The sequence below is a fragment of the Panthera onca genome, chromosome D4 (assembly GCF_046562875.1).
Source record: "Panthera onca isolate mPanOnc1 chromosome D4, mPanOnc1 haplotype 2, whole genome shotgun sequence".
NCBI lineage: Eukaryota > Metazoa > Chordata > Mammalia > Carnivora > Felidae > Panthera > Panthera onca.
The window spans coordinates 36,098,466-36,123,988 of NC_138351.1; the positions used below are offsets into that span (position 1 = coordinate 36,098,466).

At 37.3% G+C, this 25,523-nt stretch overlaps 1 long non-coding RNA gene across 1 annotated transcript in view; it reads right to left on the reverse strand.

The window, feature by feature from the left end:
• Positions 1-1,186: 1,186 nt before the first annotated feature.
• LOC132663485 (uncharacterized) overlaps positions 1,187-25,523 on the reverse strand; it is a 670,744-nt gene continuing 646,407 nt past the window's right edge. Inside the window, exon 4 of the long non-coding RNA XR_009603071.3 lies at positions 1,187-1,289. This is a non-coding gene — a long non-coding RNA (uncharacterized LOC132663485). The remainder of the gene's footprint in view (positions 1,290-25,523) is intronic.

A 25,523-nucleotide genomic window follows, 5' to 3' on the forward strand; every position in this document is an offset into this window, starting at 1 on the left:
ACTTTTATAAATTTAAAAATATACCTGTTCTTTCTTTCATGTCATAAGCATTCTTTTAAATCATTTGAACCGTTCTACAGAATTTCACTCTTTGAACAAAAATATATTTTGTAAGTTCAATACAAGTAAGTATTTGGGTTGTTTATCATTTGTATTGCTGTAAAACAGACTATGAAATACATCCCTAGCTCATATCTTTTCAAGTATCTTAATTTTTTTTCTTACATTGTCACTAGATACAGAATTGCTGTGACAAAAGTATATATATATATATATATATATATACATATATATATATATATATATACACTAAGTAGACTAAGTACTTATTCCATGCTCCTTACATCTTTTTTTAGTCCTTGTCCTAGTAGTCTTAATTAGCTTATCTCCTTTATCAATATTTAAATCTGTTGAAGGCAGAAATTATATGTGAACAAAAATAACATGTGTGTTGGCCTCGTATGTAAGTCTTCCAAAGTTAAAAAATTGAGTTGTGTCATATTTGTCTTCCATTCCTTAGATCTAGAGCCCATTAATCTATTCAGCCCACAAAAGTTTCATATTAAGGTCCCTAGGTGATGCATACATTCTGGCTTACGAATTCATGAAGGTACATACTCTGAGAATCATAATTAGAACACAGGTATGTCTGACCCTTACTTCTGATCTCCTGCAATTTAGAAGCCAGAAGTCAAGGAGTCTTTTGAGTTACTGGATTATCTGCTTGCTCTAAATGCATGACTTTGGAAGTGACAAAATCTGGGGTCCTCAAGGCTAACTCAGCCTTCATGTGCCAGTCATCAGAAGGCTATAGAACAATGTGTCAATCTGAAATGCTTAATGATAACTTTGTTCCCACACTGGTCACTTATAGAAATAGCCTACCCTCCTTAATCCTCAAACATTCTATTAAATTGCATCTTTCATTCTATTTATAGTTCAGGCATTTTGACACCCAGTTCAGAAATAAACTTATTCATAGTTACCTGTTTCATCACTTAAAGAGGAAAAAAAAATATATGCATTGACTTTAAAGTACTATTTTTACAGTGATAACATTTTGAAAAAATGCAGTACTCTTGTATTTTGAGAGGGTAAAAATCTTTCTGGAGTTATCTTATGAGCTCTGTGCTTAAGAGTCAGAAAGATGCACACTTTATGCCTTGGCAACTGTACTTACCTGGAGCAAAGCCCATCACTTCCTTCAATGCTGGTGCCAACATGCTTGTCAGTCAGACATCTTTAACTGGAGTACCACTGGCCAGGAACTGCTTGCTTTTTACTCCTACCTGGAACAAAATACAGTGTCAGTCATTTTTTTTTTTTATGTTCATTCAAGCACATTAAGATATTCATTATGTTATCTTTCCCTGTCACATTAGACACCCATTTATTGGAATGTTCAACACAAAGGAGAGAAGCATAAACTCTTCCCCTCTATCATTTGTACCGCAATGATTAATATAGCACCTGTTTAAGTCAAAGGGACCGTCTGTATTTTATCTCCTAAAAAATGTTCTTTGTAAAAGATTATTATTTTAGTGCCATCATTCCTATCCATTTGGTTTAAGTAATTGATGTGTTAATTTAGGAAGCCATTTTTATATATTGTCCTTGGAGATGGTAAATCAGAATACTTTAAACACAGAAAATATGTTGAAAATATTGTTTTCTGGATTTTTTTTAACACCATGAGAAGGAATCCCAGTAGGAAACAATTTAGGAATGCAATAGTTTTTCAACTTGTGAGACATTGATGAAGAACACAGATGCTTTCTCAAATGTACCAGAGTGTTGCTACTACAGAACATTCAATAAAAATAGACATTTTGACCAGATGATGAAATCACAGACTAAAAAAAAAAAAAAAAAAAAAAAAAAAAAAGCCCTCAGAGCTGGGCTGCCTGTGTATGAATGCAATGTCCTCTGTATGAATGGGATGTTGGGTTATTCTGGTCCTTTACTTGTCACAGTTGGGGCCACGTGACCTTCAGCAGTCTCTCCAGTCTGTTGCACAATTGGGTGGTTTCAGGAAACAGAAGAAATCAACAATGTTCCCATCTTGTTCCAGTTTGTCCAGCCAGCACTTGTTTTGCCTCTGTCTTCGTCTCCTTCCCCAGCACTTGGAATCTGACTCAGGATTGAATCTCATGGTGGAGATCCTGTTATCTGCTGACCTTCCTCCTGATGCTTGCTGCCTGACTAATCCCCTGAGCCAGGCTGATATACCCTACTGTCTGATCTACCTGCCAGGGTAACCTATTTATTATTACCTCTTGTTGGACCTACTTTGCACTGATAACTTGTTTGAATCTCACCACCCTCTCTGAATGAATAATGTGGCTCCATGTGCTTCAACACAAGAAGTGAAATCAGCTTCCCCAAACCCTAAACTCCTTGGTGTCAAGTTACAAACTACCTATTTTGTCCCATGTTGCTATTGATTTAAGAGCGGGTAACATAAAAGGTGAGAGACAGAGTCATTTCATTTTCTTAATAGAATTCAGATCTTAAGAGAGAATATTGTTCATACTTTGCAGCCTTTTTAAAAATTCAAATTTTTCTTATCTCACACTGAAATCCATTTTATTCCCTTTGTTTCTTCTGCTCGTTGCACAATAAACTTTCATTAGCTCTCATTTAGATAATAACAATAACTTCTTAAATGTTGATCTAGTGCCAACTGAAAACAGATGGCACTTTCAATTAGAATAATTTGAAGAGAGTTTAATAAAGAACCTATTACAAAACTGTGGGCTCCACAGAGAGGGAAACCACAGAGAGGATGGAACAAAGTTGTTATCACCCTTCGGCTGGCAGAGATGAGGACAGGGGGCAGCTACTGCCTCTAGGAGCCCGATGTATAGCGAGAGCCTCCTGGGTAGAAACACTGATCTTTAATTGGAAGTCCTGTGTGGAACAGGATGGCAGGATGGGAGGGAGCCCTGTCATCTTGCATTCTCTCATCTTCTCTCCAGTTTCCTACCTACACTACCTATGGGACAAATCACACTGGACTCTCAAGGTCATTGAGCCTCTTGTTGAACCCCATCTGAACTAGTTTCCAGTGTTAGTAGGATGGAGAAGGGTAAAGAGTGAATCTGAAAGGAGAATGGAAGAGGTTCAGCAAACACTTACTCATACTCCAGATCATGGACTTTGGAATTAGATACAGGTTTGATTCCTAGCTTTACTTACTTGTGTAACCAGATAAATTTTTATAATTCTTGGTATCATCATCTGTGTAATTCAGATAACATACTTCAGAGTTTCATTGTTAGAATTAATGGCATAACATACCTAATACAAGTATATCTAGTAAGTAGTTAGTATTAGACACAGTGGCAGTAATTCCTCTCAAAATGTGTTGAAATCAAACACAAACACACTCTAGCCACACGACACTCTTCAGCACTCATAATGGACGGTGTATTTCCAGACCTTTCACAAGTGCTATTCCTTCCCCCTCTCCATCCCAACTTGTTTGCCTAGAGAATCCCTACTCATGTTTTAAAATCCATGAAATGGTCTGAAGGTTCTCTTCCGTTTCAAAGGACATCATTCTCTTTTTGTCTTTCCATGGCACATATCACTCTGCAAAGTAATTAGACTATGCCATCTTCCTATTTGACTAGGAGTTCCTTAAAGGAAAGGTTATGCCTGAGAGATTTGTTTCCTCAGAAAGTGGTTCATTCTCAGGTTCTTAGTAGATATTCAATAAACATTAAGTGAATAAATGTGAATTACTAGAGTAAGTCTATGACAATGAAAGGAAAAGGTTTCTTAACTTCTTTCCTCTTTGCCCAAAGGGCAAATCAATCTGTAACTTGGTAGGTGGTGGGGAGTAAGATTATCATGGAAAGTCAAGACAACTGAAGAAGAGGTCCCAAAGGAAACTCAGTGAAAAGGCAAGTTGAACTGTCAACATTTCCTCTATGACTAACCCAACACTTTTCCCCTGAAATTTAAAATACATATATTGGGGTACCCGGCTGAGCATCTGACTCTTGATTTTGGTTTGGACTATGATCTTGCGGTTCATGGTTTCGATCCCCACGTCAAGCTCTGCACTGTGCAGAGCCTGCCTAGTCTCTCTCTCTCCTTCTCTGTCCGCCCCTCCCCCCATGTAAGCTTGCTCTCTCTCTTTCTCTCTCTCTTTCTCAAAATAAATGAATAAATAAACGTAAAAATATAAAATACACATTTTTTCTGTTTTGTGAACTGGTAAGAAATTTGCATGAATCTAAGCATCATAAAATGGCATATAGGACTAAACCTTTCTCTCACCCTTGCCTCCTTCCTCTTCTTATGTCACCTTCAACAAGATCACCTTTATTGGCAACTGTGGATCCCTGCAAAAATTCCTTATACAAATACAAGAAATCTTGTATATTATTCGGCTCCCCACCCCCACTTAAAAAAAAAAAAAGACTGCATTCTTCACCCACCATTATGGGCCTTGCCTTTCCCCCTTCCCTACATAAAGTAACTAGCAGGCTTTTTATATTAGGAAATAAACAACACCTCCTGTGTAGCCTTCATATCTATTATTCTGAATCACCTAAAGTTATTTAATTATACCCCAAGATATTTATCTTTCAAAACTTTTATCATTCTTGAGATTTAAAAAAAAAGTGTTAATTTCTATCTAAGAGGTACATCTGTAGGATACTTTCCTCTGAGAGTGGAGAAGCCAAAGGCAAATGCATTTGTAATTTTCAAATATGTTGCCAATTTTCCCTCCTTGAAAATCAAACCAATTAATGCTACCACCACCAACTTCTACTTGGTTGGGCAGACTTCTAGATTCTCGAAAATCTGATAATGAACATTTTTATCTCTGTCATTTAAATGAACATTTGAAAAATTATGATGTAGATTCAATATCTCCTTATGTCAATTAAGGGATATTATGTATCTTTTTGTGTGAAACTTCTATTACTATTCTTTGCAGTTTTTAAATTTCAAGTACAATTTAACACATTCTTTCTCATTCTATGTACTTTCAAAATGAAGCAAAGTCATTAACGACATCAGCAAAATTCCTCTAAGTTAAGGTTTTTAAAAGCCTGTGTTCCCAAGCTCCTTGCAATCTTATGCTGGAAAGCAAATCCCCGCAAAGAGGTCCCACAGCGCTCTCTGGTGGCCGTCTGCTCCATCGCATCTTCCCTGCATTAACTCTTGGGGCAGAAACTATAGGTAGATACTGCTTGTTATCAAACTCTTCCTTAACCTCTAAACCTAGTCCCAGTCTCCTCACCCTGGAGACTATATGGAACCGCACCCAGCCTGAAAACAAGGAGACATTAGAGCTACGTTAGCCCTCAAAGAACGAGGTTTGTGTCTGCATATTTGTGGGTGTCCTAATAGGCAAGATTCATTTTTTTTCCTAGGCGCCACCCCCCACCCCCACTCCACCCCCACCGCCACTCAGATGTTGTAAAAATGGCCCTAGAGTATCTTGTCTTGTCTTGGGCTGAAGTACAAGGCTTGTTCCAGGAAGTCAGGCTCTGCTTCACCCATCTCTGTACATCAGTGTGTTCAAAAGACCTATCATCATTTTTTAGAATTCCAAGGAGTCAAAATAGCACAAAGTCAGCTCAGTCAGAAGCTTGAAATTCCTTCCTTCCACAAGTATTTCAAGTACTATATGCACTGTTCTAGGTGCTTGTGATTATTTTCAGTGAACAAAATATACAAAAAAAAAAAAGTCTGTCCTCTTTGGAGCATATCTTCTAGTTCATGGAATTCAGGAAGAGGGTAATTAAGTAAGTAATATCCTTATATTGCGAGATATGGGTCTGTGAGATTATGTGGGGCAGAAGAGTGCATGTTTCTCTTTAAATTAGAGAGGAAAATAAAGGGTAGGCCTCTTTGAATAAGGATGTGAGGGTGTGGAAACCATGTGGTTCTTAAGACAAGAAATCATCTAGAATATGGCAATAGTTTTGTTTTGTTTTTAAATTTATTGATTTATTTTGAGAGGCCGGGGGGAGAGAGAATCCCAAGTAGGTTCCATGCTGTTGGTGCAGAGGCCGATGCGGAGCTTGATAACATGAACAGTGAGATCCTGACCTGAGCTGGAACCAAGAGTTGGACACTGAACCGGCTGAGCCCCCTAGGAGTCCCTGGAACGTGGCAGTAGTCTTATGCCCATAGCCCTGCAGTGGACATCTGAAAGATGCCCTTTCAGGATTAATAAATCTTTTCACCCAGCTGATGGGAGTGCTGCCAACTGCCACTTCTAATCCCACCTGGAAATTGCCCCAGGCTGGCCATGTTGCCTCACCAGCCCCTCGCTCAAATGCAGCCTGCATCCAGTTACAGACACTAAGCATGAAGGCCTGGCCTACAGCCACCATGCAGGACAGCTCCCTGTGTTGTTGAAAGAAACCTTAGTTGAGGCTACATTGCAGCCCATCTGCCATTTGCTCACTCCTTGTTCCTTCCCTTCTGTTTCACACAAGTGGATCCCAGAACACTGCCTATAAACTTCCTGCAGGCTGACCTCTGCCTCCTTCTGCTCCTACCCAGAACGGCAAGGTGACCACTGTGCAGCTCATAACCTGATACAGCATCCGGTCTTTTTCACAAATATCTGTTGACTACCTACTAGATGCTAGTACTAATTTTGATGTTTAGAACACAGTAGTGAAAAAATGCAATTTGTTCATATGTAGATCATAGCAGAGAAGACAAACATAAAATACATAATAAATAACATAGCAATAACTGCTAAGGAGAAAAAGTGGCAAAAGGGTGGAAGAAATGTCTGGAAAAGGTTACAGTTTTACACGTGAGAGTGAAGTAAATCCTCACTAAAGCAACATTTGAGTAAAGACCTGAAGGGAATAAGGTGTCAGCCCTGGGGGCAACTGGCAGGAAAAAGTTCCAGGCAAAGGCAACTTGAACAACAAAGTCTAAGGTGAGTATTTTTGGTGTTGTTGTTGATGTTGTTTCAGAAAAACAGCAGGACACCGAGTTAATTTGGAGTGAGCTGAATGAGAGAGAGAGAGAGAGAGCACATGCACGTGAGGGAGCCTAGTAGAAGAGCTCAGAGAATAATAAATCTGAGAGTAATCATCTAAAAGTTACTGTAGAAATAAGACACCAGCTTTTATTCCTAATGAGATGGAAAGACAATGGCGGATTGGGGGTAGATGACAGATAGAACCATTCTGGCTGACTTTTGAAAAGTAACTGAAGGGTGTTAAAGTCAGGAGCAGAGAAAGGAGACTATTGTATCAAACTAGGGAAGGCATGAATATGGCTTAGACTAGGGCAGAAGCTGTGGAGGTGGAAAGAAATGGTTAGAATATTGTATGTTTACAGGTAGAAAAGTTAGGATTTGCAAACAGATTCCACGTGGGGTGTTAGTGAGAGAGATAAAGCATAGCCCCATGGTTTTATTTTTATTTTATTTTTTTATTATGTTTTAAAATATTTATTTATTTTTGGGAGAGAGACAGAGTGCAAGTGGAGAAGGGGCAGACAGAAAGGGAGACACAGAATCTGAAGCAGGCTGTAGGCTCTGAGCTGTCAGCTCAGAGCCCGATGCATGGCTCTGACTCATGAACTGCAAGATCATGACTTGAGCCAAAGTCAGACGGTCAACTGACTGAGCCACCCAAGTGTCCCATAGCCCTTTGGTTTTATATCTGAGCAAAAGGAAAAGTAGAGTTGGCATTAACTCAGAGAAAAAGGACCACCAAAGCTTAGGGGGAGTTATCAAAAGATCCATTGTGGAAATGTGAGTTTTAGGATGCCCATTAGGCAATGAAATGAAGATATCAAATAGGGATCTGGGTATCTGAAATCCAGGGGGAAGATTGTGGCTGGAAATATCACTTTGGAAGTCATTAGAATATGGGTAGTATTAAAAAGCCCTGAGAGCAGATGACGTCACTGAAGGAGAAAGTCTGTTTGGAAGGTTAAGAGGTCCAAGGACTGAAGGCTGGCAGATGAAGAGGAGAGAGCAAAAAAGAATGAAAAGGAACAGCTACTGCAGTATGCAGGGAAACCAGAAGTCAAGAAGAAACAGTCCTTTGAAGAGGAGAGAATGTTCAACTGTGTCAACTGCCCCTGCTGAGTCGAGGAAGAGGAAGAGCAAGAAGTACGCAGTGTATTTGCAAAATGTAGAAATCGATGACTAAGACGAGATTTGTCTCAGTGAAATGATCCGGGAGGGTGCTAGAATGGAGAGGAACCAAGACCTATGTAAAGGGGAGACACCAGAGAATGTGTAATATTTTCATGTACAGGTTTATTAAAACTGACTAGATTTCTATTAGAAAGCAAGCCTTAATTTTAGAAAGGTCATGGTGAAAGGACATGGTCTATATAGGACTTCAAAAAAATAAGTTGAAAATCAATACTAAAGAGATACAAAATTAACCTATTTATCTGGTAACTTAAAAACGCATTTAATAACCCAAGAAATATTAGTTTAAATGTAGAATAATATGTTCTGAATGTAACAGAACTTCTTCATATTAAAACTTGAGAAGCCCTGAGGACCCTTACCCTCTCTGTCATGCTCCACTTCCACAGGCTGAGGACTGCTTCTAGCAACGTATGCAAAATAATTGGCCATGCAAACAAAATCACCATCTTGTACCCTATTTCTAAGATAATTTGACTATTTGCTCATCTTCCCCACTGCACTGTGGGAGGTTTAAACATAAGCATTTATCTTGGTAATCTTTAGCACTTGCCAAAATACCTAACAAGTGGGTGGTGCTCAATGCAGGCTTATTTAATGAATGGATGAGATGAATTTTTGAACAATTAATGGTCTTACACATTGATAAGTATAACTGAGGGATGTACAAAGCTGTTAATATGGCTGAAAATACCTAGATTAATAAGTGGCATGGCAGACATCAGTTAAACTTTTGGAATTTTTTTAAAATCTGCTCTTTAAACTAGCTGCAAAAATAAATATGCACAGAGTACAGGGTTCAGTAGCTGCTTCTCAGTCCCCCAAAAAGGATCCACTCCTGAGGACTGCCATGACCTTTTGCCTGGCTTTTACTGAAGCACTCACCTCTCAATACACTCCTTTCTTATTGTAGGTCTCCAAGCTCCTCGTCCCCAAATCTCCCACACAAATACTGGCTTTCTAGAGTACAGTTTCAGCAGCACAGAGGCTGGGAAAGTTTACAAAATGCATAAAAACACTAACACAGTAATAGACACCTAAGCTGTAAAGTCACAAGTATTGTTTTCTCCTTAACCCATGCCTGAAATATCATAAGAAAGTTTTCACAATAAAATTAGAAGTAAAAAATCATACAAGTTTCACTGCAACACAAAATATATTTTAACTGAAGCAAAATGTTCTGTGAAGCAGAATTATGAATATGTGCTGATTCATTATCATGTTTATAATGCAAATGACAGGATGAATAGTGATTATATATATTAAACTCCTGATTTTGTGAGCCTCACGTAGAATTCTATTTGCTTCTGAAAACCAAAATTGAAGATTTCTTAGTTGAAGATCCAAAAAATAAATGATTATCTTTTTATAAAAAATAATGAGCTGAAAATTTGACACTTCTCTTTAACATGTGCATCTCCGTATAGAAGAGGATTGCTCGGTATGGTGAGCAGTTCGATGATAATAATACATCATGAAGCTTTCAGTAAGGTACCTTGGGATGCAATGGTAACATTTAGGTGTCCGAATCCTTTGCTAGATATATTTGACATGTGCTCTCTGGATGACAATACAATTAAAAATACTATGACATGTAGGTAGTGAGACGGCAAGGTAGATTTTCATTCTGACTCTTGGTTCTAAAGACTAAAATCCTTAAAGTTAGCAATGTTGTGAATATCTCATCTTCCAAAAGCTTTTTCTTCCCTTAACATTAGTGAAACTAGATAAGTTAACTTTGCACATAAAGATATTTGCATAATGTGACTATCAAGGCTGTTTTATTAAAATGTCTACTTCTCAGAGTGAATATCTCTCCACAGAAAACACATCAAGAAAGGCAGCAACAACGGAGCCTCCTTACTCTGGAAGGAATCTATGTTTCTTTGTTGGAGGAACAGCGTGCTTGCAAAAGAGCACATTTTTTTTTTAAATTCTCGACTTTATCCAGAAATGTGACAGATGGAGGAAACAGGTAAAATGAAAAGAAAATTTAGAGCACAAACAATTGTGGAGATGCTTACTGATTATCCTAAAAGGAGTCATAATTTGTCAGTTTGGTGTCTTCCTCATCATTTAAGACCCTGCTGAAAGTCATCGGCTATCCTCAAAGTTAGTTGTTCCATTTACTTATAAATTGCACTGTGATTCTCTATCAATACCACTCTCATTGTATTTTATTTATTTTTTTTTTCATTGTATTTTAATTTAAAAAAAAAAGTCACCACTTTCCCTCATTTGATCAAGATATTCCAAGAAGGATATGTGTCCCTTATTACTGCCACTCTTTTCTCCTCAAACCTGCCATCATCCCAGGCCATCTCTAGTGCCTAGCATCATGCCTGGAAAACAGGTCATTTGAGTGTTCAGTGAAAAAAAAATGACTGAAGAAAACACACAACAAATGTAAGAGATAAAGGCAACTAAAAGTAAAATTAAGCTAGATCAAATACCACTGCACTTTTAGCTTCTCTTTTTCTGTGATTGGTTCATCTAATACTCTCCTATATCCATATATCTTACAAAGGTGAAAATTTAAAGGTTAACATGCAATATTTAGCAAAACATTTTAAGAAGTCTATTCAAGCAATTGCAGTACCTTCAGGAACACTGTTCTAAGAGTAAGGCAAGTATTATCAGTCTAACAACGACAACAAATTTGGCAGTATCCTAAAACATGATCGTAGCAGTAGGTACAAAGGAAAAGACCGAAAAGATATATTACAATAAGAGGATAATTACATAAAACAAGAGGCCAGTCACAAGTATAAAGGCTATTTGAAGTGAAAATAATACACTCAGTAGCAGAGTTACATAAGTAAAACAATTCTTACGTGCAGCAAACGACACTAGCATTGATACGATGGCAGGATGGTGAAGCTAAGACTTCTGGGGTAGAGTAAAGGGTCACCAATGTGAGAAAGCAAGATGTTTCACAAGGGAAATTTTAAGTCAGATAAAGTCCAACCACAAGAGAAACATAATCAATGATTCTCATAGGTTTAATTTTCCTGTCACGGATCTATGCAAAAATTTTCATGTTTGATTCATATTTACGACTTTCCTATTCTTCATACTTTAGCAAATGGTAGTTACTTCTAAACCTTTCTAAGAGATTTTTAAGATTGACAATATATTTAGAGTGAAAAAACTGTCCCGGTAGGAGGACCCTTAAAAAATTATTTCTTGATGAAATCTATAGGTTTTCAGAATTCTATCTTTAAGTTGATTTTACTAAGAAGTAACGATTTAGTGATTTATGCAATCACCCCTATTTCCTTACCTCAGTGTCCATGTGCACATTTCTCCTTTCAAACATCTCCAGATGGGTGTTGACTATACCTTTGTCTAGGGGACTTCTACTCTCATTATTAAGGGAAGGGTCACATGACCTAGGCTGACCCAATTACCGCACATCCAGCCCCCTAGTCACATTCAGAGGTGGGCATGTTCTAAGTCTACACTTCTGATGAAAACTCTGAGAAAAAGATACTTTGTCATTCTCAATTAATGAGAACTTGGAAACATGTAGCCCTAAGTCTTGTCCCATCTTGAGATGAGGTGATTTTATATTAATGACAATACACTGAAGAGCAAATTAACACAAAGAAAATGGGATACTTGGTGACCCCATTTAATACCTGGACCATGGCTGTTCTGGAACAATCATCACAAAACATTTTAGTTTAACTAATACATTTCCCTTTTCTGTGTAAGCCAGTAAATTCACCTTTTGGTTTCTTGTGATCATTTCCTAATTTTGTCTCTTCACATACATAATAAGGTCTCTCTCATTTGTAACTTACAGCCCAGCTTATCTGTTATCACTCACACCTTATGAATAACTTTAGGTTTTCTTGGCCTTAACTTGTCTTCTGTCCTAGTTGACGCTCTGGCCGTTCTGTGAGCTGTGGCAGACTTCATGCTGACCTGGCCTAACAGTGATTTATCATGAACTCATACCACATACCTCTCATCTTCTCCCTGTGACTTCCATGTTGACATCTAGATGGGAAGGCTGTGAAACCCTTTTTAGCAAACACACATATTTAAGCCAGAACTGTGGGGTTTTAATTTCCCAAGAGGTAAAGCTTTGACAACAGTCTATGGCAGCTGGTAGAAAAATTATTTACCCTTTCCTTCCCTGGACAAACTTCCTTTAAACAGTTTTATTTGGCACCCAACGAAAAACAAAACAAAACAAACGAACAACAACAAAAAAAAAAAAAAAAAAAAAAAAGAAAAAGAAAAAGAAAAAGAAAAAGAAAACACTGAGTATGAAATAATCTATTGAAGCTCTGGCTCAATAATGCACCTTTTTATTATATTTCCCCATTCTTTATTCTATTTTTCCTTTATTCCTATTATACAGGGATGTCCCTAATAACACTAGTAGCACATAATATTTTGTTCTGATTAAGGCAGTTGGAACCATACATGACACTGGAAAGCAAGATGAGAAAGGATTTGGAAGTGGGATTACTCACTGGTCTCATATAAGAGATTCCATTTTTGCTGGTAATAGGTGGCGATAATCCACAGAATGCAAATGTATCCCAACTACTAAGGCTTTTTACCTGTGGTTAGTAAGAATCAAACTGAGGAAGAAGGTGAAATACTAGCTATTTATGGCCCTTAATGGTACAGAGACAATGATAACTGTGGAGAGATCTAGCTTTTGTTAACTGAATTAGAAGCCTTAAAAGAGAGAAAGAAGAAAAAATTGAGTGACAGACCCCGGGCAACCAATCTCAACCCAAAGCAAGCTGTAAAAGCCTGAGGGTGGGTCCCTAAAGCAGTTTTTGAAGATATTCTTATCTCCCAGAATTAAAAGGCAAACTACACTGAAAATCAAACCCAGGATTTAATTGTGAAATTAATCCTATTTCACACTGGAGCTATGAAGAACACTGTAGCCTTGGTTGATCTATAATGAAGGCCTGGTCATTCCACAAAACACTATGGGAAACCAAGTCTTACAAGGGTACATTTGAGTGGATGAGCCTTTAAATTCTGAACTCCTAAATTCCTTGGAATCCTCTTAGCCAGAAAAAAAAGCAGCACCTTCAAACTCTTAGAGAAAAGTTATACCTCTGCTTGCTTGGGAATGTACAAGGACATTACTTGTAATAGGTCCCTTAAAAGATAATATTATTTTCTCAAAGATCCCACTCTGCAACCCTTTTTGTCCCCACAGGGCAATAACCATGGTGAGATCTTAGCACAGCCTGACCGGAGAAGTACAGTCTCTGCTTCAGAGGGAAATAGCTTACACACTGTAGAAACAGCAGGATCTACCATTCCATAGAGCAGGAACCAAGATTCAGCGTGTTTAAATCTGCTGTGGTAATTAGACCAAGGTGGGGTTCCGAATTAGGCTGGGAATGAGGAGAATTTGACATAGAACCTACTGATGATTTGGATCCCATGTTTGGATAGGAATACCTGGCCCTAGAACAAATGTGCGAGTTGGAATAACTCTTTGAAGATTACATATAATCATGGCCTGCATTAAATAATCTAGAGATTTGCAGGCGTTTTTTTGTTTGTTTGTTTTTTGTTTTTTTTTTTGTGGTTTTTTTTTTTTTTTTGCAAAGTATTAAAGAAATCTAGAAGTTTAGAATGGTAGGAAAATTTGAATGGATTTACTAGGTAAGGTTTGAAAACTAACCACCTGCATTTATGTCCCTAGGAGAGCCCAGAAGACTCAGTATGATTTAAGCAGTGAAGGGTACATTGGTAAAAAGGGAAAGGGTAACACTGGGAAACTCAAAGGTGCTATGTTCTGTAGTACAGGTTGAAGATGAACTAACAGGCTCTGCAGTTTCACAGAGGATGATGGGACTCCATATTAGAATCCAGGTAACCATCAGGAATAGTTACAATGGAAGCAAGGTAGATATCACTGAGCCTCAGTTGCCTCACCAGAACAGTCCAGATAAGCCCCAGGATTCCCTCTATAGTGAGAATTCCATTAAGATAAAGACAGAGGCATTTCTAAATCTATCCTTTCATTTATTTATGCATTTGTTTTTCATTTAGCATTTATTGAATTAGAGGTATAGGATGTTAAGATGAGTAAGATAAGATCATTTCTCTTAAAACTCACATCAAGTAGAAAAGTAAATATATTATAGCATGATGTGGGGGGATGAGCTAAATGGATAAGGAGCATTAAGGAGGACAGTTGTTGGGATGAGCACTGGGTGTTATATGTAAGTAATGAATCACTAAAGTCTGAAACCATTGCTACACTATATGTTAACTAGTTGGATTTAAATAAAATTTAAAAACATAAAATAAAAACAAGAAAAAAAGTATATAGCATGATGTGATAAGGGCAATGCAGAGCTGTGTAGAATAGAATAATGTGATAAGAGTAATATGTATATACTATGTAAGAGACATATACACCAGGCAATATAGGAACATGTGGTACACTAAGCAACTGGGAGTTTTAACATACTAAGCAAGCAGATAGCAAATGCAGAGAGGATATTCTGGGTAGAAAAGACCAGTGCTTTCTAGTAGGAAAATTAGAAGCATCATGGTGTGTTCTAAGAACAGCAAACACTTAGGTGTTTATGGAGCATGTTTAAGCAGAGGTGAGAGCAAAGATATCAGGATAGAAAATGTTATGTTAATAACTTTGACATTAACTGATATGATTTTCATGGATTAAAATATGCACACATTTGCATGTTGTTGCCTAATATTAATATTCTTGAGGACTTGGCATGTATTTCACTGTGAAACTGTCCATGAATAGTGTAATATCAATATTGCCTTTTACCAACGTGGTCAAAACTTAGATTAAATGAGGGTCCAATATCACACATATATATGCACATATATTTACGATGTGTATATTTGAATGTCTCACAGGCAGACAGAGTCTTTCTTCCCAACTATAATTATTGCCATATTTATCATCTATTCCATATCAAAACCTACAGTTAGAAATTTTGAAACCAGAGAAGTTTGAGACACAGCAAACATGCTTTCAACAATTCCTTGTTTGAGAAATAGTAGAAAATATACTTTCTGCAACTGTGGTCTTAAATAACTGAACTTGGGAGTAAATATGATTTCCAATGTACTGTTTAAACAAAAATATTCACTCCAGCAATATATGATAAAATCAATCCTCTTCCCCAAAAGGCTTAAAATTTCTAAAAGCATTAGTAAGGATTCATTTAACAGACATTAAATGAAGCCTTCCAAATAATAGGCACTGTGCTCCATGTTGTAGGTTAAAGCATGAAAAAAATATTGTTTTTGCCCTGATGATGATTGCCTAATTGACTGGTGTAATAAATGCTATGACAGACAGCATAGGAAGTAGCAGGCGCGCAAACCTGAACACAAGCGCATGTTTTGTTAATGTGAAAATCAAGTGAGGTTAGCGTGAAAATCAACTGTGTAATATAGTGCTTGGTAAAGCTAATGACCAGTTATCAAAACATAATCATCATGAAATTTAGAAGTCAAAGTTTGTGGGCCACCTGGGTGGCTCAGTGGGCTAAGCGTCTGACTTCAGCTCAGGTCATGATCTCACGGCTTATGAATTCAAGCCCTGCATCAGGCTCTGCATTGGTGGTGTAGAGCCTGCTTGGGATTTTCTCTCTCTCTCTCTCTCTCTCTCTGCCCCTTCCCCACTTGCATTCTCTCTCTCAAAATAAATAAACTTTAAAAAATTAAACAAAAAAGAAGTCAAAGTTTGTAAAAATAAACCCAAGAACAATTACTAGTGGAAGATAGATATAGTGGTTATGACTGGTATTGCTTCTATCAGTACTTTTAAAGAATTCCATAGAAAATGTTTCAGAATTAAGAACAGTACCTTAGAAGTAGGTATAAGTAAACTTGCAGGACATCTTCCGTTTTGCTCCTGATAACAGTGGTAGCTTTTTAAAAAGTTGATGATTAAAAGGATATTTAGCTTTCTAAAACTGCAAACAAAGCAATGAGGGACCAGGCATGTAAAATATGTCTCCAGTTTGTAACTGGTCAATTAATTGCATAGAAGAAAAGCACTCCATAACTAAGGTGCATTTTAAGACACCCAAAATATGTAGGTGAGGTGATTAAAAGATAGAATAATTGAGAATAAGTGAGAAGCTAAAGGAAGTAATATTTCTAAAGTATGACCAATAAAGAATTTTATTTCCTATCCATCCAGCTTAACTCATGATACCATACTAAATAAGTACTCTATTATAAAAGTGAACATAGGCTAAGCATATTGGCTCTTGTACCCATTTGTTCTCTTTTGGTGCTCCAATTTGTTTTCAGAACACAGTCCTTTCAAATATTAGGCAACAGTTTTTAGAAAACTGCCTTTACAAACTACTGCCTGTATTTCCACAATTGTCAGTTTCATCTAAAAGTTATCATTCCAACGCAAATGCATATATACATACACAGATGGGTGCAGAACCTTTGCCCTTTTTTATCCTGTGTCTTCTAGACTCCTTATTGTAAGCCTGATTTTAAAGAGATTATGGTATTCATCAATGCTCTTCTTTCAATAATCCTGACTCTTCATCTCCTGGGCTCACAATAAACTGCACCTTCTGCCCTAGGGTTGGGTGGAAGAAATTTGTGGTATTTGGCAGTAACAAAAGGAAGTGATGTACCCCTTGCAATTCTAATATGCCCACCCCCTCAGATGCCAGTGTTGATATTAATTTATGTAATGATATGTACTTTTTTCACATGTGTATGTTGTATGATATAATGTAACATGTTATTGTTCACATGTGTGTTAAAGGGAGCCAGAAAAAATTGTGCATGAACCACTGATCTAAGTTCTTTATTTTCTCTCTGCCTCAACTGTCCAGTAAGACGCCCTGTGCTGAATATAGCTCACCTCAACCCAAAGACAGTCTTGTATTTTTAACCAAAACACATTTTCCATAATTAGCTAGCTCATGTGAACTTGTGGATACATCTGCTGCCACCAGGGGTCAGACTAATAAGTGTGTAATTGAAGATGAAGGTAATTAGGTTGTATAATTAGGTTGTATAATTTTCAGCCATTCAAGTTTAATTTCATATGTTATGTTATACAGAGGTATTAAGTATGATGACTAAAAAGTGAATAGATGTGAAGCAGAGAGCTAATCTGATCTTGGTCAGCTTGCTGACAAATGTTATTAGAAAAGAAAAACACTAATATATTTCTAATTAAATGCCAAATCTTAAAGAAATCTCAGCTGCTCTAACTTCTTTCATTAACAGCCCATCTTCCCCTCTCTCTCCCTCTCCCCATCGCTCCTCCTCTCCCTCACTCACCATTTAAATGTCCCTATTACTTTGCATGCCTAGGGTGCTCTAGCGGTTACACATACTGCCATCCAACTCCACAAAGTTGAACATCTCACTGGCTAAAATTGCAACAGGTTTCCAATTTCTGCTTAAACTTACTCATTGAGAATCATGGTTGAAACCTAAGAGGTTAATAAAAATTATACACAATAGGAGAGATGTCAATATATTTGTTTTAATTTTTTAAAAATGTTTATTTATTTTTGACAGTGAGAGAGTATGAATGGGGTAAGGGCAGAGAGAGAAAGGGAGACACAGAATCCAAGGCAGCCTTCAAGCTCTGGACACAGACCCCGACGTGGGGCTTGAACTCACGAACTGTGAGATCATGACCTGAGGCAAAATCGGACCCTTAACCGACTGAGCTACCAGGCCCCCAGAGATGTCAATATATTTTTTCAAAATGTGATACACTATAACTTGAGTAAACCAACTGAATAAGAATGTATAAATTTATGTGTTAAACCAGAAAGATAAGAATCTATCAGGGCAATAAAATAGTGGAACATTAAATCACACCTCAAAATCCTAGAGAATAGATTTCTTATTCTCTATTGCAACCAGAGAAATAAATTTAGAAGTTGTCAAGAAAACAAATCAGGCATATTTGATGTCTTTTTAAAATGCTTTTGTAAACAATTAATACTAACACTTAAACATTCCTTGTCAAATTCAGACAAATTTAAAAAGAACTTACTAGACTCCATTAAACTGAAGTGTATGCACCTAATTTTCCATTACTGCTGATTACCAAGATTTAATATTCTAGGTCTATTTGCCACTCAGTTGGCCCCTATAAGTCCCATTAACAGTAATGAGAATACTATGGGCACTGAGAAAAAAAGAAATACCTATATGTTTACATAGTTTTCTCCTTTATAATTAACCTCTGTCTTCTGCCCAATTTCTTACGTTTGACATTTTAATTCTTTCAATGAAAATGATTGGATTGTGATAGAAACCAGATTGTAGTATCATTAAATAAATCAGGGCAACAGAGAGAATAGCTGCATCACAGAGATTGGCATATTTGCCAGTATAGAGTTCATTGCCATGCAAAAAAGGCAGCACAAAATATGCAATCAAGAAATTGAATTTTGATTAAGTTGAGCTGCTTGATGTTTAAACATTTTCAGAAGAAAGTAAGGAAAGAAAGTCTCTTTTGGTAATGAAACCCTGACGTCCAGATCAAGACAGACAAATCTGTTATGTTAAAGACTTAGAGTTTATATATAAGGAAATAAACTTGTGGTTTCAATTAGTTCCTAGAGGGTACTCGGCACAATCTTATCAATGTTAATTAGAAGGCTGCCAAAGCATTCATCAACCTTAATGAGTACACATGTGGGTTCATAAACATTTTGAGTTAGAATAAAATTCTTAATCTAGAAAGTATTTTGCTTTGGGTACAAATAAGCGGTGTTTCTATGTTTCCATTTATATGGGCATTTCTTTCATACATTAATATATAAATGGCATATCCATGTCAGAGCTTATTTAAACTACCTTTGTTCAAGTGTGTGTGAAACTATGCCCCGAAAAGTTAATGAGGTTACAGCTAACAAATTTAAAGCTTGTTTTTCAGGGACCTGTTTCTGCCCAATCAGCTGTTGTTTCTTTTCAGGCCCCACTCACAAATGCACTAGCTGCCTCCCGAGGGGCCCAAACTGACACAAATGAAGGTCACTGATGTGGTTGCAGAGTATGAACCAGCAAGGCCTACATTCCTTCCCTGCGATAAGGAACTCAAAACCCTACCCAATTTATCTGTGTTCTCGGATCGTGCCCATCCGGATAGCACCTCTCCTGGACTTCCCAACAAGAGGGGCTGAATTTTGCCTCATTTTAATGTCTCCATCTCAAAGTAAACATGGAATATGTTGCATGCTTGCTCAATGCACATGCTCCACATTTTCTCAAAAACAGTCATGAGTTTTTCTAATCTTTTCATCAACAGCTATACAACCCAACTCCTAGGATTATAAAAACTTGCTCTAATCTCAATTGGGTGAGGAAGAATTAAGGCTTTCCCTCCTGTCTCCTTGTAGGGCTGCTTCTCAAACCCTTGCCTTGCTGCATACTCAAGGTCTCAGTGATTGGCTTTGCTACACATTGGGCATACAAACTTAAGTTCAGTTACATGTGTATGATGTGCATGGTTTCTGAAATAGAATCAGAGAGATATCTATTCTTTTCAACTAGGGACTCAAATTCAGTCTCAAAATGGGGACAAAAGCAGTAGCCAATTTAGCAGTGAATTTGGTTTGGCAGTAAAGGAATCCAGCTATCAAATATTTAATCACTACCAGGACAGAAAGGAAAGGGACAGGGCATCTTACTAGAAATATTACTGCCTCTACTTTAAAACATGTGATATATTTGAGACAGGTATGGGTCATGGGGTCAATGTTTCTCATGATTTAGAAATAGAAGCTCAAAAGGAAAGAATTGAGAAACTTCTTTCTGGGTAATTCCAAATGCTGTTTATGATGCAGAGTAAAATTTATAAGAGCTCAGCAAGGAAACAGGAAAAAGGAGAAAATTATACCTTAATCATGATTCATAATGGACCTGAGTAAATCCTCCTGATGAAGGTTAGGAGTGGCGTAAAACTTGTTTTTGGATAGAACATTATACAGCTTTATTTTAGTTTTACAGTTTATAGTTTCATTTCTTAAATCTAATCAAACTGCATAGCAAGCTAGATTATATTTACATTTCTTCAGGAAAAAGTCAGTTTTCATCTCTTGCTTATAACTTAATGTGATTGAAGTGATACATTTTAAGAACATAATGAAAGACAATGAAAGCTTAGTTTGTGTAGCATAACTATGGGATTTGTATGCTTTGTGTTTAAACCAGAAGGTATAATGAAAAGGTATATTCCAAGATCTGAGTTAACTAAACCTATTTTTCACTTGAAACGTAACTAAATAGTAAGCTTTTATTTTTGTTTTCTCCTCTTTTTTGGTTATTTAAGCAAAGCTATGTTAAAGAACAAGTCTGACATTAACAAAAATCTGTAATCTTATTTTGGTTTTGGAACCTCTAAGTCAGTAATGGTCATAATGACTTATTTCAACACTATGTAAATTTAGGAGAATTTTGTGATTTGCAAAAGATCTGCAAGTAGGCACACACGTGTGTATGCTCAGACGCAACACACTGATGGAGTCTAAATTAGTAAATTCTTTCAGATCTGGGCAGACCCTGGGAAACCGTCCTCAAAAATAGAAACAATTTTTCTGTAAATACTAGAGCCAAGCAATTAAGAATAAAATGCTGTGAAATCTCAGGTGAGGAGTAAGAGGAGTCAATTCTATTTTAAGATGGTTAGATCAGGTAGCTTTAAGAAGAGGAATAGAAGGGCGCCTGGGTAGCCCAGTCAGTTAAGCATCTGACTTCGGTTCAGGTCATGATCTTGCAGTTCAGGTCATGGGTTCAAGCCCTGCGTTGGATTCCGTGCTGACAGCTCAGAGCCTGGAGCCTGCTTTCAATTCTGTGTCTCCCTTGCCCTGCCTCTCCCCTGCTCATACTCTGTCTCTTTTTCTCTCAAAAATAAGTAAACATTTAAAAATGTTTAAAGAAGGAGGCAATAGGAAATTTTTCTAAGAAGAAATAGTATTTGCATTGGACACTACATGAGAATAGAGGAAGAAACTAGTTAAGGCAGGAATAAAAATAAAATAGGTAGTCCTAGATTAGCAGAAAAGAGAGCAGCTCAGTGTTAGTTTAGAATGTGTCAGAAACAGGAAATGTTAGGGGATGCAATCAAATTTGTACATGAACCAGTTGAGAAGAACCTCATATGCTATGCTAACAAGATTCAGAGACCCTTTAGGATTTTACCGGCACAGAGAGTGGCAACATTATTCCATTGTCTGCTCTACTTTTCCTTTGACCTAACACTGGTTTCCCACGGTGGGGTTAGGATAAGTCCAGTATCTGAAAAATGGTCTACTTTGGTTGCAGGCTCTTTTGGTTAGTATTAATTGTTCCCGAGGATGACAGAGGAGGGGAAAAGATTCACACACACACACACACACACACACACACACACCCATGAGTGCTTTAGACAGAGTTTAGAAGCAGAAAGGACAACAGGTACTTGTATCCATTAATAGAAATAGCTAACTTACACCCGTTTACACTGTACCAAGTATTGAGCAAAGCACTTGTGTATACTGCCTCAATAAATTCTTATAAATGCTACCCTCATTTTACCGATCATAAAGAGTCCTAGAGAAGCTTAGAGATTCAAGATGAAAGATAGGAGGTAGCTATCTGGATTTGACCCCACACATCATGACTCCAAAGGCAGAGGGCTTCCCTGAATGGTAGTTGCGAGTGTAGTATGGGGAGCCAGGGTAGTTTAATATTTGAGTCGGTTTCCATAACCAGACTGCCTGGACCTGCGGATTATCTGGACACTCTTGAACTAAATGTCTCAACCACCCTTTGCCTTGGTTTTATCATTTGTAAGTTGTAGATATTAACAGTTTCTCTGAGTTGTTTTGACAATTGCATACACTACACAAAATGTTAGCCGTTGTCATCATTATCATCAGTATTATACCATTTAGGTGACAAATTGATACAGATAAAGACGCTTAGCCATTCGAACATAAGCCAGGCTTAAGTCATTCAGAGGAAGATAAAGCATGGCATTCTCTAGATCTGTAAGCCTCCTCCTGCCCTATTTTAAAATCATCTCTATGCCCACTAATCAACAATCTCTGTACTAAGATATTAAGATAGTGCAGGGGCAGAGGTTGAGAGAGGGAAAGATAACATGCGAGACACAATTATGTATTAGAAGGTATGCCTCGTAATTCTACATGTTATATCATTGAATCCACAGTGCTCATAAAAGGTGATTATTATTCGGATGAGGAACTTGAGGTTCGCAGAGTTCAAAAGACTTTCCTAATGTCACCCAGAATTGAAAGTTATATCAGGATTTGGAACAAGTCGTGAGGGGTCTGTCTTAATGGAGTTGGTAGCTTTGGTTTATAATGTGCTTTCATTTCTGTTATCTCAAAATCACTAAGAAGGATAATTGGAAGAATGCAATAAGTTGAAATGTAACTCAGTATTTTTTTAGTAAGAATTATTGTAAGCACACCATGCCTGAGAAGTTAAAGAGATGGAAACCATGCTCTAAATACACTGTTTAGATATATAAATATGTAGGATATATATCCTTATATATGAAATCGTATATTAAAAAAACAAATTCAAAAATTTAGAATGTTATATTCATATTAGAGAAGCTTTTGTGAAACATTCTGATTAGAAGAAATGGTAAGAAAAATGTTCTCTAATGCTTATGGTAATGAGTATATATGTATACAGGTCTAGTGCTTTTAATATTTTTCATTAGGTAGAAGAATTCTATTTCAGAATATAAAAAGATTTAAAAGGAAAACTGCTATCTGTCTGTTAAACCATGAAGTCACAATATTGAGTATTTACTATATGCACATGTGTCACACTAGGACATTTGAAGGCCACGCTTTTGTTAACTGCCAGTGAAGCTGGATTGTGAGGGCAGCTAATTTGATTAGTGTTAATGATATTTCTAGTAGCCTCATTCAGAAGCACAAGCCCTGAAACGTCATTTTGCACTGTCTTATTAAGTAACAAACACTGTATAGGAAATTTTGAGTATATAATAGTAAAAGATTAAAAAATAAATTGGATGAATAAAATAACACTGCCCTTGTAATTATAAGCCATCCAGATTGCCACTAGAGAGACAAAGGCAAAAAGCAAACAACAACTAGTTAAAGGATCTTGAAGAAATGGGCCAGAAAATAATATAGTCCCCAGAGAAGCAGAGAGACCTGAGAAAGGATGATTTATTTTGGTTTTGTGTTTTGAGAATTGAAAGGAGGGGCAGTCTTCCTGAGCAGATTATCAGACCTTTTCTTTCTAAATGGTAAGGATTCACCTGGGGACTTTGGCACACCTCTTCCTCTCTTGCAGGAAAGCTAGGTTACAGAAATAAAATGTGAGCACGGGGTCCATGATCTCAGCCTTGACTCGGTATGGAATTACAGAAAAAAAGGAAGGAAAGAAAACCTTGTCTCCCAACCCAGCAGTTTTATTGCTTGCAGAAAGCCGTAGTGGAGGAGGAGGAACAGATACATTTTTCCCTCACACTGCCTAGCCTTTCTACACTTAAGAATATAGTAAATACAGACAATTTATTGTTCTTTATGTATATATTTTTAAAATTTATTTGTTTATTTTGAGAGAGAGAGAGAGAGACAGAGCAGGGGAGATGCAGAGAGAGAGGGAGAGAAGGAATCCTAAGCAGGCTCCATGCTGACAGAGCAGTGCCCCACATGGGGCTCCATCTCACAAACTGTGAGATCATGACCTGAGACAAAATCAAATCGGACGTTTAACCGACAGGGCCACCCAGGTGCCCCTATTGTTCTGTATTTTGATTTTAAATTCATCAATCTTGTTCTTAGTTATTCTAATGAAATCAGTTATTTCTAATGAAATCTCTTTTCATAGAGGAGGTTAATTCAAGAATCTCAGCAGTTATTATTTACGGAGGAGCTAACACTCAAAAAGTACCAACCTACAAACAGGAAATTTCTAATTGGTTCTATTTGTCATCCTGCCTCAAAGATTTTTACAGAGTCAATATTCAAAAGGAGAAACTAAACAATATAGTGAAAAATCATGTGGTTAAAAAATTATTGAAAAGTGAAAATATCTTCACTCATATGTGGAAGTTGAGAAACTTAACAACTTGACAGAACACCATGGAGGAAGGGGAAAAAAATATATATATATGGTTACAAACAGGGAGGGAGGCAAATCATAACAGATTTTTAAATACAGAGAAGAAACTGAGGGTGGAAGGGAGTGGAGGGGGGTGGGAAAAACAGGTGATGGGCATTGAGGAGGGCACTTGTTGGGATGAGCACTGAGTGTTGTACGTAAGTGATGAATCCTGGGAATCTATTCCTAAAATGAAGAGTGCACTGTATACACTGTATGTTAGCCAACTTGACAATAAATTATATAAAAATAAATAAATAAAAGGAAAAGTGATAAAAAGAGGGAGAGAGAGAGAGAAAAGAAAAGTAAACATAAGTATAAAGAGAAAATTTTAAAGTTTCTTTAAGAATTCTGAAAACTTGGGTGCCTCGCTGGCTCAGTCAGTGGAGCATGCAACCCTTGATCTCAAGAGTTCAAACTCCACGTTGGGTGTGGAGCCTACATTAACAAAAAAGAAAAAGAAAAAGAATTCTGAAAACAGATGTGCAGCACTAGCTGAAGATCTCTGAAGTAATTAGACTGAGGTGCAGAGTGGAAACCAGGTATCTAGTGGGCTGGATATTTATCAGGAGAGGTGGGGGAAGAAATAAATGAAACAAGAGAGGCCAGGAATTGATTGTTCAAACTGGAACACAGCTTTACACTATTTTCTACTTTTGCATTTTGGATTTTCCAGAACAAGAAGTTTATTTTTTTAATTTACTTTTTTAAGTATGTATTTTTTAAAGAGAGAGAGAGACAGAGAGAGAGATAAAGAGAGAGAGAGAGAGAGTAGAGGATGGGCAGAGAGAGAGGGGGACATAAGATCTGAAGCAGGCTCTGTGCTGACAGCAGCAAGCCTGAAGCAGGTCTCAAACTCATGAACCTTGAGATTATAAACTGAGCTGGTCCAACAATTAACTGACTGAGCCACCTAGGTGCCCCATAACAAGTTTCTGGGGAAAAAAAAAAGACTAAATCTTCACAATTTTGAGGATTTAAGGTTTAGAACTTAAGATGTTATGGGGTGCCTGGGTGGCTCATTCAGTTACGCATCAGACTTCAGCTCAGGTCATCATCTCACAGTTTGTGGTTTCCAGAACCTCATTGGGCTCTGTGTTGACAACTCAGAGCCTGGAGCCTGGAACCTGCTTCAAATTCTCTGCCTCCCTCTTTCTCTACCCCTTCCCGGCTCGTGTTCTGTATGTCTCTCTCTCTCTGTCTCTAGGAAACAAATAAACATCAAAAAAAT